The sequence below is a fragment of the Acinonyx jubatus genome, chromosome B4, assembly GCF_027475565.1.
Source record: "Acinonyx jubatus isolate Ajub_Pintada_27869175 chromosome B4, VMU_Ajub_asm_v1.0, whole genome shotgun sequence".
NCBI classification, from domain to species: Eukaryota; Metazoa; Chordata; class Mammalia; order Carnivora; family Felidae; genus Acinonyx; species Acinonyx jubatus.
The window spans coordinates 82,100,041-82,110,838 of record NC_069387.1 but is presented as its reverse complement, the minus strand read 5'-3'; the positions used below and the strand labels follow the sequence as shown (position 1 = coordinate 82,110,838).

At 41.4% G+C, this 10,798-nt stretch overlaps 1 protein-coding gene across 5 annotated transcripts in view; it reads left to right on the top strand.

Moving 5' to 3' along the window:
• Nucleotides 1-879: 879 nt before the first annotated feature.
• The window catches only part of R3HDM2 (R3H domain containing 2), a 159,193-nt gene continuing 149,274 nt past the window's right edge, over nucleotides 880-10,798 (top strand). For all 5 annotated transcript variants that reach the window (XM_053226418.1, XM_053226416.1, XM_053226415.1 and 2 more), the window contains exon 1: nucleotides 880-1,058. The gene's annotated coding sequence lies outside the window, so the exon portion shown is untranslated. The remainder of the gene's footprint in view (nucleotides 1,059-10,798) is intronic.

The window sequence follows — 10,798 nt, the reverse complement described above, 5'->3', positions numbered from 1 at the left end:
ATACATGGTACTATAATTATTTGATTATTATTCTTTTTGCCTACTGCAGTTCTTGTGACATAGTAAATATTTAATGGTCGAATTCTATCACCGTAAGACTACAATGCTTATCGGAGGGAATTGGTCAGTAAATGATCCAAATACATCTAATCAATAACTAAATTGATTTGCCTAGAACAGACAGAATGGGGGAGGTTGCAACTTCAAATGACTCTTGAGGAAAAGAACTCTATCTTGAAAGGAGGTGGTAAGTGATTTTAATAGGACGGACTTAAAACTGCTTTTACGTAGAGTTACGTTTTTACATCTGGAAAAAAAGGACATTCACCTACTACATCTTTGTCCATTTATACCATAAACATTTATTGCACATATTGGGTGCAAGATTTACTGTCCTAAGTGAAAGGCTATTTTGACAGTGCTCTGTACACTTAAATTACTTCACAGTAATTAGTATTATGTTTTAATCTTGGGTGAATCTGACAGGCTTGATGGATTTAAGGTGGACTGAGGATCGCAGTGGATCTGGATTGCCGGCTTGAGACACAGGTAACGCGGAGAGAGCGACAGAGAGAGAGAGCGAGCGAGCGAGCGGACGTGTATGCCGGGGAGGAGAACGCGAGGGCAGGCTGGGTGGGTGACCAGGTAGGGGGCGTCTGCAGCGGTGGAAAGGGGCACAGAGAAGCGGGGACGCGCGGGGCGCAGGACGCGCTGACGATTACGCTAGACGTGGTGACGTAGCGCGCAGGCCGCAGCGGGGGGCGGACTCTGGGCCTTTCTTCCCCTTCTGATTTTCCCCCTCCCCCCTTTTCTCCCTTTCCGGGTTTGGTTCCCCCCTTTTCTCCCCCTCTCCCCCTTCCTTCCCAAGCCCCTTTCCCCTCCCCCGCCCCAGTCCCCCCTGCTCCCCCGCCCCGGGCCCCGGGGAAACCCCCGCCGAGAAGAGCCCGCCCCCAGAAGCGCGCCGCCGCCGGCCGTCGGGGCCGAGCCGCAGCCGAGCGGCCGTGGGCCCGGGCGGCGGGCGGAGACGCGGGCGCCCTCCCTGCTACGGCCCGCGTGAGGTGAGGCCACCTCCCGGCCGAGGGGGCGGGCGGCGCGGGCTGCCCGTGGGGAGGGGGCGTGGCGGCCGCGCGGGCTGGCGGGCGGAGGCCCCTGGCCTGGGTTCCCCGCGCTGGAGCTATCCGGGCCTGGGGGCGGTGGGTCAAGGCCGGAACCCACCGTGAAGGACGGCCCTGAGGCCCGAGACGCCCCGAGTGTGCGCGGGGAGCCCAGGCGAGAAGCGGAGGAGTGGGGGGCGCGGGGAGGGCGGGGGGCTGGCGCCACCTGTGGCCTGTGCGGTGGGAGCTAAAAACTGTTGCGCCCTTGTAGTGCCTTGGGGTGACTAGCTCCATGTGTTTCTTGGGTCTCCGTTTTCCTTCGAGCGTTGGAAAAATGGGAGGGAAAGGTGTTGGAGCGTTTCGAATCATGCTGGTGTCCGAGTTGTTGGAGGACTGGGCTCCGACTAGAAACATACAGGGAGATGTTTCTGGAGCTTAAAAGTTGGGCCTACATTAGGCTCATAACTCACCCTTGAGCTTTTTAAAACTCTTCCTGATTTTGGTAACTCCACAGAGTATTCATTCAATGAATCGTTCTAGGATGAGGATGAGACATGTGTTCCAGGTTTATCGAGAAATAATTGACATACATTATTGTGTATGTTTAAGACACACAACATTATGGTTTGATTTACGTGTATTGTGAAATGACTATCGAAATAGGTTCAGCTAACATCCATCATCTCGTATAGATACGATAAAAAGAAAAAGAAAAGATAAAAAGTGTTTTTTTCTCCTTGTGATGAGAACTCAGGATATACTCTATTAACAACTTTCCTGTATATCTCATAGAAGTGGCAACCATAGTCTTCAGGTACATTACATACCTAGTACTTGAGTATCTTATAACTGAAAATTTGTGCCTTTTGATCACCTTCCTAGAATTCCTCCTCATTGTACTCTCTGCTTCTGGTAACCCACAAGTCTGATCTCTTTTTCGATGACTTTGGTGTGTGTGTGTTTAATTCTACATATAAATGATATCATACAGTATTTGTCTTTGATTTTAAGTGCCTTCCAGGTCTACCCATGTTGTCACTTACTTTTTATGGCCGACTAATATTTCCATTATATATATATGTATATATCACCCAACTTTATTCATCCATCTGTGGACACTTAAGTTGTTGGTGTGGGAAAATTTAAATTCAGATCCCAGTTGGATGAATGTTCTTGTATACATTTTTTTCAAATAGACTTAACTGAAATTGAGAAGCCTGAATCCTGTCTGATGGTGGTAGGCAACATGGAGACTGAAGAAGGAGGTGACATGTTCCACTTAAGGAGTGTCACACATTCCTAACATTTTATTGTATTTTTGGATAGTCAAATTGGCAAATTAATTGTTAGTGGATCCTCTTTCTTTCTCATGTATTTTTTCCATTTCCTTCTTCCAATATTTCCTTTTTTCTATCAAGACAAAAATGATTTAAATTGGGGTGCAAAGTAGTAGGTTAGTTAATTCAGTTCACTTTTTAGTTGTGTTTTTCTTCCCTCATTGCTGATCCCAGAGGTTGAGAGGACAGAGAATCTGTGATGCCTGATGAACTGTTAGCAGAAGTTAAATTTCAGAGTTGCAGTCCAGCTGTCTTTGTGTCCACTGTAAGATCTATATTGTAGATCTCCGCAATTTAAAACAAAATTTTAAAAATTTACATATGTAAAAATGGGGTGTCTGATATTTTTTAATGGAAAAGAGTCCGAAGAGGAAATAGCTTCCTTGCTTTTCAGAATAAAAACCAAAGACTTTACAAATGTCTTTAAAGCCCTGGATCTGTAACCCTCCCCCCCCCCCCCCCCCCCTCCTGTGCTCTCCTGGCTGTTCTTGAGCACACCAGGCTCACTTCTGCCTCAGGGGCTATGCACTTACTCCCCAGACCTTCCTGGATTACTGTTTCTTTTTACAACTGCATTGCTTTGTCCCCTCACCTCCTTCAGGTCTTTATTCAACTGTCACTCAAACAGTGACATTTCCTTGGCTTGATAAATTTGCAAAGCAACCCCTCCCCCCCCCCCCCCCCCCAGCTATTTACATAACTCCTATCCCACTTCTCTGCTTTATTTTCCTCCTTACCACTTAGCAACCTATAACATACTTTATGTTTGGTCTCCCCGGCTAGAAAGTAAACTTAATAAGGGTAGATCATCTTGTCAATTGCTGTGTCCTCAGCACTTAGCATAGCACTTGACATGCATTGGGTGCTCAACAAGTCTCTCCTAGTCCTGAATTTCTGGTCATGATTGGTTGTCTTTGGAGGTGTGGAATTCATTTTCACTAGGATTTTGTGAGGTACTCCTTGGAAGAATTTGAGATCCTTTTTCTGTCATTTCTTGCCACATTTCTCAAGTCTTGTGCTTTCAGGTCATTGAATGAAAGCACTTCGAAGGCAGAGAGGATGGAGCATGGGGGATTCTTGTATTGGTCCTAGAGGCAGATTGTCTCAGATCTCATGTGACTAGAATTTTTACCTGCTGTTTCAGGCTCTTCCCTTGATGTTTGTTCACTTTCCTGATCAGACAACTATCACTGTCCTTACCTCTTTGGCCTCAGGGTGCTGAACAGGCTGGTTCCCCTTGAATTTTTCAGTAGACTGAAGATATTAATATTTATAGCATGGGTTGTATGGGTAATATTTTTCCCCCATTCATGTGGAGCCAGTTGAGCTCAAAAACTAAGATACCTTTCTCTAACAATGATGGAGTGGTCGGTTTCCGGGGAACATCGTATCCTTTCTTCCCACAAATCCTTTTTTGGGGGCATTTTTAGCAACTAAATTCTGTATTAAGTCTGAAGATAAACGGAGCAGGCCTCCTGAATTCTGTGGATTATCCCTCATTATTTTTTCCTTTCTCATTTCTTGATTGGTGCATTTGTTACTTTCTCTGGCTAGAGTGGCCTAGATGAGGTTTCTCTTTGGGGCAGTGCTGACCACTTTTCTCCGGCTTAGGAAGGCAAAGGGGGTGAGATAGTGCTTTTAACACTTTGTGGGAAAGCTGATGGCAAAGCCTAAAGTTTTTGCTTACACCTTTGCCAGGACATTGAAAGCTGCCAGGCCTATGAGAGAACAGTTTGTGGTAGGGTGGAAGAACTGGGGATCTTTATCAATTGGACTGGATGAAGTTCTGATATGAATGTAAAGAATTAACAACATCAGAAGTATAATAGTAGTTCTTATTTTGTGAATGATTTCTGACGTAATCTAGGCAGATTGAGAAGCACTTCCACCAAACTTCTGTTGCCCCCCTTTAAATCCTTTTCACAAAGTTTCTAGGAAGTCTTTGTGATACTCCAGAGATAACTTAAACATCTCTGTGCCATGTTGTCACCTCTTGCAGATAATACTGAGTACTGACAGTGTTTCAGTGTCAATAATGGTTTGGTAATGGTTTCTGAATGACGCGGTGCTTATTCCTGTGCCACATCTCTTCATAACCCAAGGAAAGCTTTTAAGAAAAAACACATTTTGAGGAAGGGATAATAAGTGTTGCATTTTGGTTGCATGATCTCAGGAAGTGCAGAGGAATTTTGTGAAACTGTGTGTGTGTGTGTGTGTGTGTGTGTGTGTGTGTGTTGTTTTTTTTTTTAAAGGTTTTTCTTTGCCTCCTCGTAAGACTGGATAAGGGACTCTGAGTGTCCCTGTGTGGATTGTGCTGCCAACTTACAAGTAGGAAAAATAACTGGACTCATGGCTTGAATGTGTGTGCATGAATACAGTTGGTGGGTCTAATTTTAGAGACCTTCTTCATACACAGTGGCTTCAGTATTTTCCTCCAGCTGTATCCTTCTTACTCTCTGTGTAGAAAACATTTCTCTTACTAGTCTTTTAGTGGTTGGTTAACTTTTGTTCTTACCATGATTGCTGGTTTGGCAGTGTAGCAGGTGTTCCATCTTTCCAATGAAGTTACTCTGTCCATTCCTTCCTAACTTTGAGTTTATTTCTGAAAACAGAGATGGAAAAGATATCTTAACCTTGATCAGTTTTAACTCCTTTTTGAGTTCCTTCAGATTTCCTTAGCATATATCTGCTTTCTCTAACACTTAAAATTGATATTGAAATCTCTCTTAACTACAATAGTCTGTGGTGATTTCATCATTTTTCACTTGGGAGGTATGAAAGGCTAGATTCTGGTATGCTTCTTAATTGCAGGTGTCCTTGCTACTTTTCAGCAGGCAGGGTCTCTTATGAGTTGGTCATTGGTTTGAGCCTATACTGGGAAAGCGATTTCAGCTTTCTAGTTTTGACAGTAAGTTTCCCAGAGAGCTTTCCTGTGCTTAAAAAAAAAAAAAAAAAAAAAAAGAACTTACCAAATTGGGCACCCCAGCTAGAGATGAGAGAAAAGGTGCAAAAGCCTCAGGTGGTTATGTCTCCCCATAGTCAAAACACTTTTGGTATCTTTAAAGGACTCATTCTGTTCCTGTTTGTTAACCACAGAAGCATCAAAAATCTTTCATTCCCTTTAATTACTTGCTTATTTGTCACACTCTGACTTTTCTAAATTGTCAAAGACTTCGATTTTACCTGGGAAATAATTTGCAGGTGTTTTTGGGTATTTTCTTAGGGGAAAAAAAAATGAAGCTAAATTGTTAAATGTTCCTGTAAGGTCTCTTCTCTGAGACCAGTGTTCTGATTCTTCTATTTTTCCAAGATATTAATAGTATATTTTACTGCCTCTTTTTTTTCCCCCTCATTGAAGATCTTTTGCAAGCAAGTAAAAACTATAGTTTGGTACCCATACAGTTACTCAGAGGTCCTGAAAGATTTCAGCTTAAGTCCTTATCCTATAGAGCTAGAAATGTAAGAATAAATGAAGCATTAACAGGGTTTAAAAGAACTCATTTATTTCTCGTAGGTATTTGTTGATTGTGAGTCTGTAGTGGAGAGATAAAAAGCTGGTCAAATTTTAGTCAATTCTATCTAGACCTTTTGGAGGTAATTTTGCTCCCATTATTTTATATATGCTTGTCTAATGTACAGAATAGAGATAGACGGTTTTAACTTCATTAACTAGTTTCCTTTGCCACTTGGTCTGTTACCTTCCTTGTGTGGATGCTTTTGATATATTTCATGTTGATAACATTTGTGTTACAGTGTTTATTATTAATACTGATCAAAACCATATCTGCAAAGCACTTTTGTCTTTCCTAAAAGCTCATTGGACCTTAAAGTGGTGGCAACATTTATATTAAAAGACTAAATTTTCCAAGTAATGTAGTTCATATTTTTTGTGGAGGCAGAGTTTTTGTTGCATATGTCTGTTGTAAGAATTTATGTATGATTTTGGTATGTGAGCAGCATTGTGGGCATTAGGTAATTCTTTGTCCCTTGGAGAACTGGGTGGATTAGAGTTGTAAAAGCTTCTGGGGCGCCTGAGTGGCTCAGTCTGTTAAGTGTCTGACTCTTGATTTCGGCTCAGATCATGGTCTCACAGTTTGTGATATCAAGCCCCATATCAAGCTCTGTGCTGCCAGGGCGGAGCCTGCTTGGGATTCTCTCCCTCTCTCTCTGCCTCTTCCCCACTCATACTTGCTCTCTTTGCTCTCAAAATAAATAAGCATAAAAAAAAAAAAAAGATTTGTTAAAGCTTCTATAAGCTTCCTAACAGAGAATTAAGAAGAAAGTAATCAAGGCAGTGACAATCCAAACTTAATAATGAATGCATTTGAAATACATTTTCTCCCCATGCTTACAAATTGTTCCTTTTCCTTACTCTTCCTTTGTGATTCTGTGTGAAAAGGGAGGAAGAAATTGTAGGACAGTAACCAGCTGATAACATCCAGGAAACAGTGCAGTATGGATAGGTAGCAGGTGAATGTCTGCCCAAGTGCTCACTTAGTGTTTCTAATGCTCTTGGTGGAGGCAGTTCCCAGCAGCTATCAACGATTTGTGGGAAGAACATGGTAGACCTTGTTAAGTGTGATGGACCCCTTTTCATCCTTATTTTATTCCACTGTTCTGCAGCATTTGTCACTGTTGACCCCTCTCTTGAAATGTTTCCGTGCCACTAATTTCTTTTCCAGTTGCATTCCTGGGTCTTTTTCTCCTGCCCATCCCTTAGTGTGTGTTTTCCTTAAGATTTCTGTTGTATTCTGCCTCTCTTCCTCTGGTTCTTAAACCTTAATGGCATAAATATCTCTTGGAGAATTTGTTAAAAATGTGGCTTACAGGGGCCACTGCACTGGGTGGCTCAGTTGGTTAGGTGTCCAACTTCGGCTCAGGTCATGATCTCGCAGTTTGTGAGTTCAAGCCCCGCATCAGGCTCTGTGCTGACAGCACAGAGCCCGGAGCCTGCTTACGATTCTGTGTCTTTCTCTCTCTGCCCCTCCCATGCTTCAGCTCTGTCTCTCTCCCTCAAAAATAAATAATCATTACCAAAAAAATTTAAAAAAGAAAAAAGAAAATGTCTTAAAAAAAAAAAAAAAAAGAATGTGGCTTACAAAAGCCTTCATGATCTGGCCCCTGCTAGCTTCTCTGACCTACCTTGTACCACACTTTCCTGTTCTTCCTATGCTCCAGCCATAGTGGCTTTTTTCTGCCCCAGGGCCTTTGTACTTGTAATTCTTTTTGCCTGAACTGCTGTTCGCCCAGATCTTCACCTGCCTTACTTCTCTTCTCATTATTCAGGTCTCAGCTCAAATGCTTCTTCCTCCATAGTCTTTCCCAGACCACCTTATCCAGAATAATTAATTTCCCCTTTTGTGCTTTAGCACATTCCTTTCTTTCATTATCTCTATAGCACTTACCACTGTTTTAAATTATCTTGTTTGTTTTCTTGTCTGTAGTCTGGTTCACACCTAGAACTTAAACCCTATGAAAACAGGGATCTTATTTATATTCTAACTGCTATATTCCTAGTGCCTAGAATAGTCACTCAGTACACATTTATTGATTGAGTGAATGAATGAATGAATGAATGAAATGTAGATTCTTGTGTCTTATCTCCAGAGATTTTGATTTAGTGGGCTTGGGATGGAGCCAAGGAATTTATTATTTTTGTTTGTTTAAAAAAATATTTTTTAATGTTTATTTATTTTTGAGAGAGAGAGAGAGACAGAGTGTGAGCAGGGGAGGGGCAGAGAGAGAGGGAGACACAACTCCAAGCAGGCTCTGGGCTCTGTGCTGTCAGCACAGAGCCTGAAGCGAGGCTCGGACTCATGAACCACAAGGTCGTGACCTGAGCTGAAGGGGGACACTTAACCGACTGAACCACCCAGGCACCCCTAAGGAATTTATACTTTAACAGAAATTCCAAGTGTTTCTGATGTCTCTGGTCAGTTGTCTTGGATGACATTTAGAAAAACCTTGCTGTACAGTCAGTTTAATCCATCCTGATGGCTTCACTTGTGTCTGTTACTATAAGCTGCAACTTACGAGTCTATCTCCAGTTCTGATCCCTCGCCTGAGCTCTGGGCTCATTTCTTCAGTTCTCTTGAACATCTCCACTTGATTGTTACCTAGCATCTCAGATTCAACATGACTAAAACAAAAATAATTTTACCATGGAAATTTTTTCTTCAGAGTTCTTTTTTTTTCTGTTAATGATATCACCTAGGTGCATAAGCCAGAAACCTTGATGTTACACTCCAGTCCTTACTCTAACACTCAGTCATGATAAAGTTATGTAGACTTTTCTCCTCAGTCTGTCTTGAATCCTTCCATTTCTCTTCATCAACATTGCCACTTTATTAATTCAGGAGACCATCATCTCTCATCTGGATAACTGTGATGGGCTTTAACTGGCCTTCCTGTCCTAGCGTTGCTCCCTTGCTCCTTCTGATCTTTCATTTAGTTCTGTACCCTTCAGCCAAAGAAAACTAAAATCTGTTTTCTGTTGCTTACAACCTTTTAGTATCTTCTTTTTGCTCCCAGTACAAAGGCTAGGCTTTTTTTTTTTTTTTTTAAACCTGAGTGTTTTAACCCCATCTGCTGTAAATTTTGCTGTAGTTCTTTGCTTTCAGGGTTAGTTAGGCATCAGTTACAGATGAATTACTTGTTCTTTCACCCTCGTCGTTCTCTCACCTTGCTGCCTTGGATATACTCCCCTGAATGCCTCTCTTCCCCCAAAACAACAAAAACAGAAACCATCACTGATTTAGGTATCATGTTCTGGAACCCTTTCAGGGCATCCTAAACCTCTCATTTTGTCTGCCTCTTTTGAACCAGTTTCTACAGAGCTGGGTTCCCCTTTGTCTTTACCTTAACCATATTCCTCTTTATATATCTCATTCTGAGTTTCTGCTCACACTGAAATTAAATTTGCTAGGATCGTGATCTCTACTGTGCCAAAAGAGCTCTCTAGAACATGTGATTTTTGTCTTATTCCTCTACTGACTATAAGGAAGAGAAGCAAAGAAAGAAACTAGATGATTTGAAGCATATGTTCTAGAGGTGTGTGTTCTAGATTGTGATTTTGCCAGTTGTTTTGCCTCTCCTAGCTAATATCGTAACCAAGAGAAATCATTGTTTGAGTCTTGATTTGGACCAGAGCTATACTAAGCCCAATAACTGAAATCCTGAACCAAAGTTTTGCTCTCATTGCTTGTACCATCAAAGATTTACCTTTCCTATTATCATAGTATCTTCAGACTTACATTATGTATACCCCTTTCCAATCTTCTTATTTCCCCTTCATAGTTATTTGGTTTAAAATTTATTCTTTGTGTTTTATCTCCATCCTATCAGTGTTTTTGGTTATGAAGTCAAAATAGGGATTTTTACTTGTAGTATTTTCCTTATATGGTAGTGCAGATCTTTTTGAATGAATGCGATGGCTGAAAAATTACATGTATTTGACCAGTGAGATAGTACTATTGAAAGAATACAGACTTGTTTGGTTTCTGTGTAGGCTTTATGAGAAGTAAAATCAGAGCCACTGCTTAAATGAATTTTTAACCCTGTTTGAAGTTCTCTGATACTTTTCTGAGTTTAATGTCATTGATTCCACTGAATCAGTGTCTTTATATGTAGAATGGAGTTGATGGTCTGTATCCTTTAGGGTAGAGGAAAACTTTTGGTGGTGTCTCTTAAGGTCAAGTAAGTAATGCTTTTTGATGTATCTATTGATTTAAAATGTAAATGCTTGAGACTGACGCTGCATTTAATGGATTCTTAAGCTAGCTTCAATATTTTACTCACCTACAGTTAGCTAGTAATATGGAAGAGGGACAAAGAAGTGTCTGCAGATATTAACGAGCACATTTTCCATGTAGCTGATTGTATTTACACCCAGTGGCCATAGTAAGCAAGGATAGCCTACCTCACAGAAGGACAGTCTGTATTAAACATGATCAAATTACTAGTCTCTAAATATTGTTCTCCAATGCTGTTAAATAACACAACAGTATTGAAGTTAATATTGGCCAAGAGAAAATGGTGCTTTATTTCTGTGTGCTCTGTTTTCTTCCATTTTCTTCCTTTTTTTCTCTTTGGAATTAACATTGTTTTCATAATTGCTTTTCCTCTTGGTTTCTTATAGGTTGGGAAATGGCAGTTGTCTTTTCAATTTAGTGGACTGGCTGGATCCAGGCATAGGATCTACTCAAATCCATAATGTGTTCTAGGCCGTGAGGTTCTGTCTTCTCTGTTTCATCTTGTCCTTTATTGTTGACTTGTGTTTTGTTCAGTGCCCACAGTAAGGGCATTCTGCCACATGAGGACCCCTGAAAAGCTGATAGATTTTCAATGAAGAATGACAGGAACTCACTT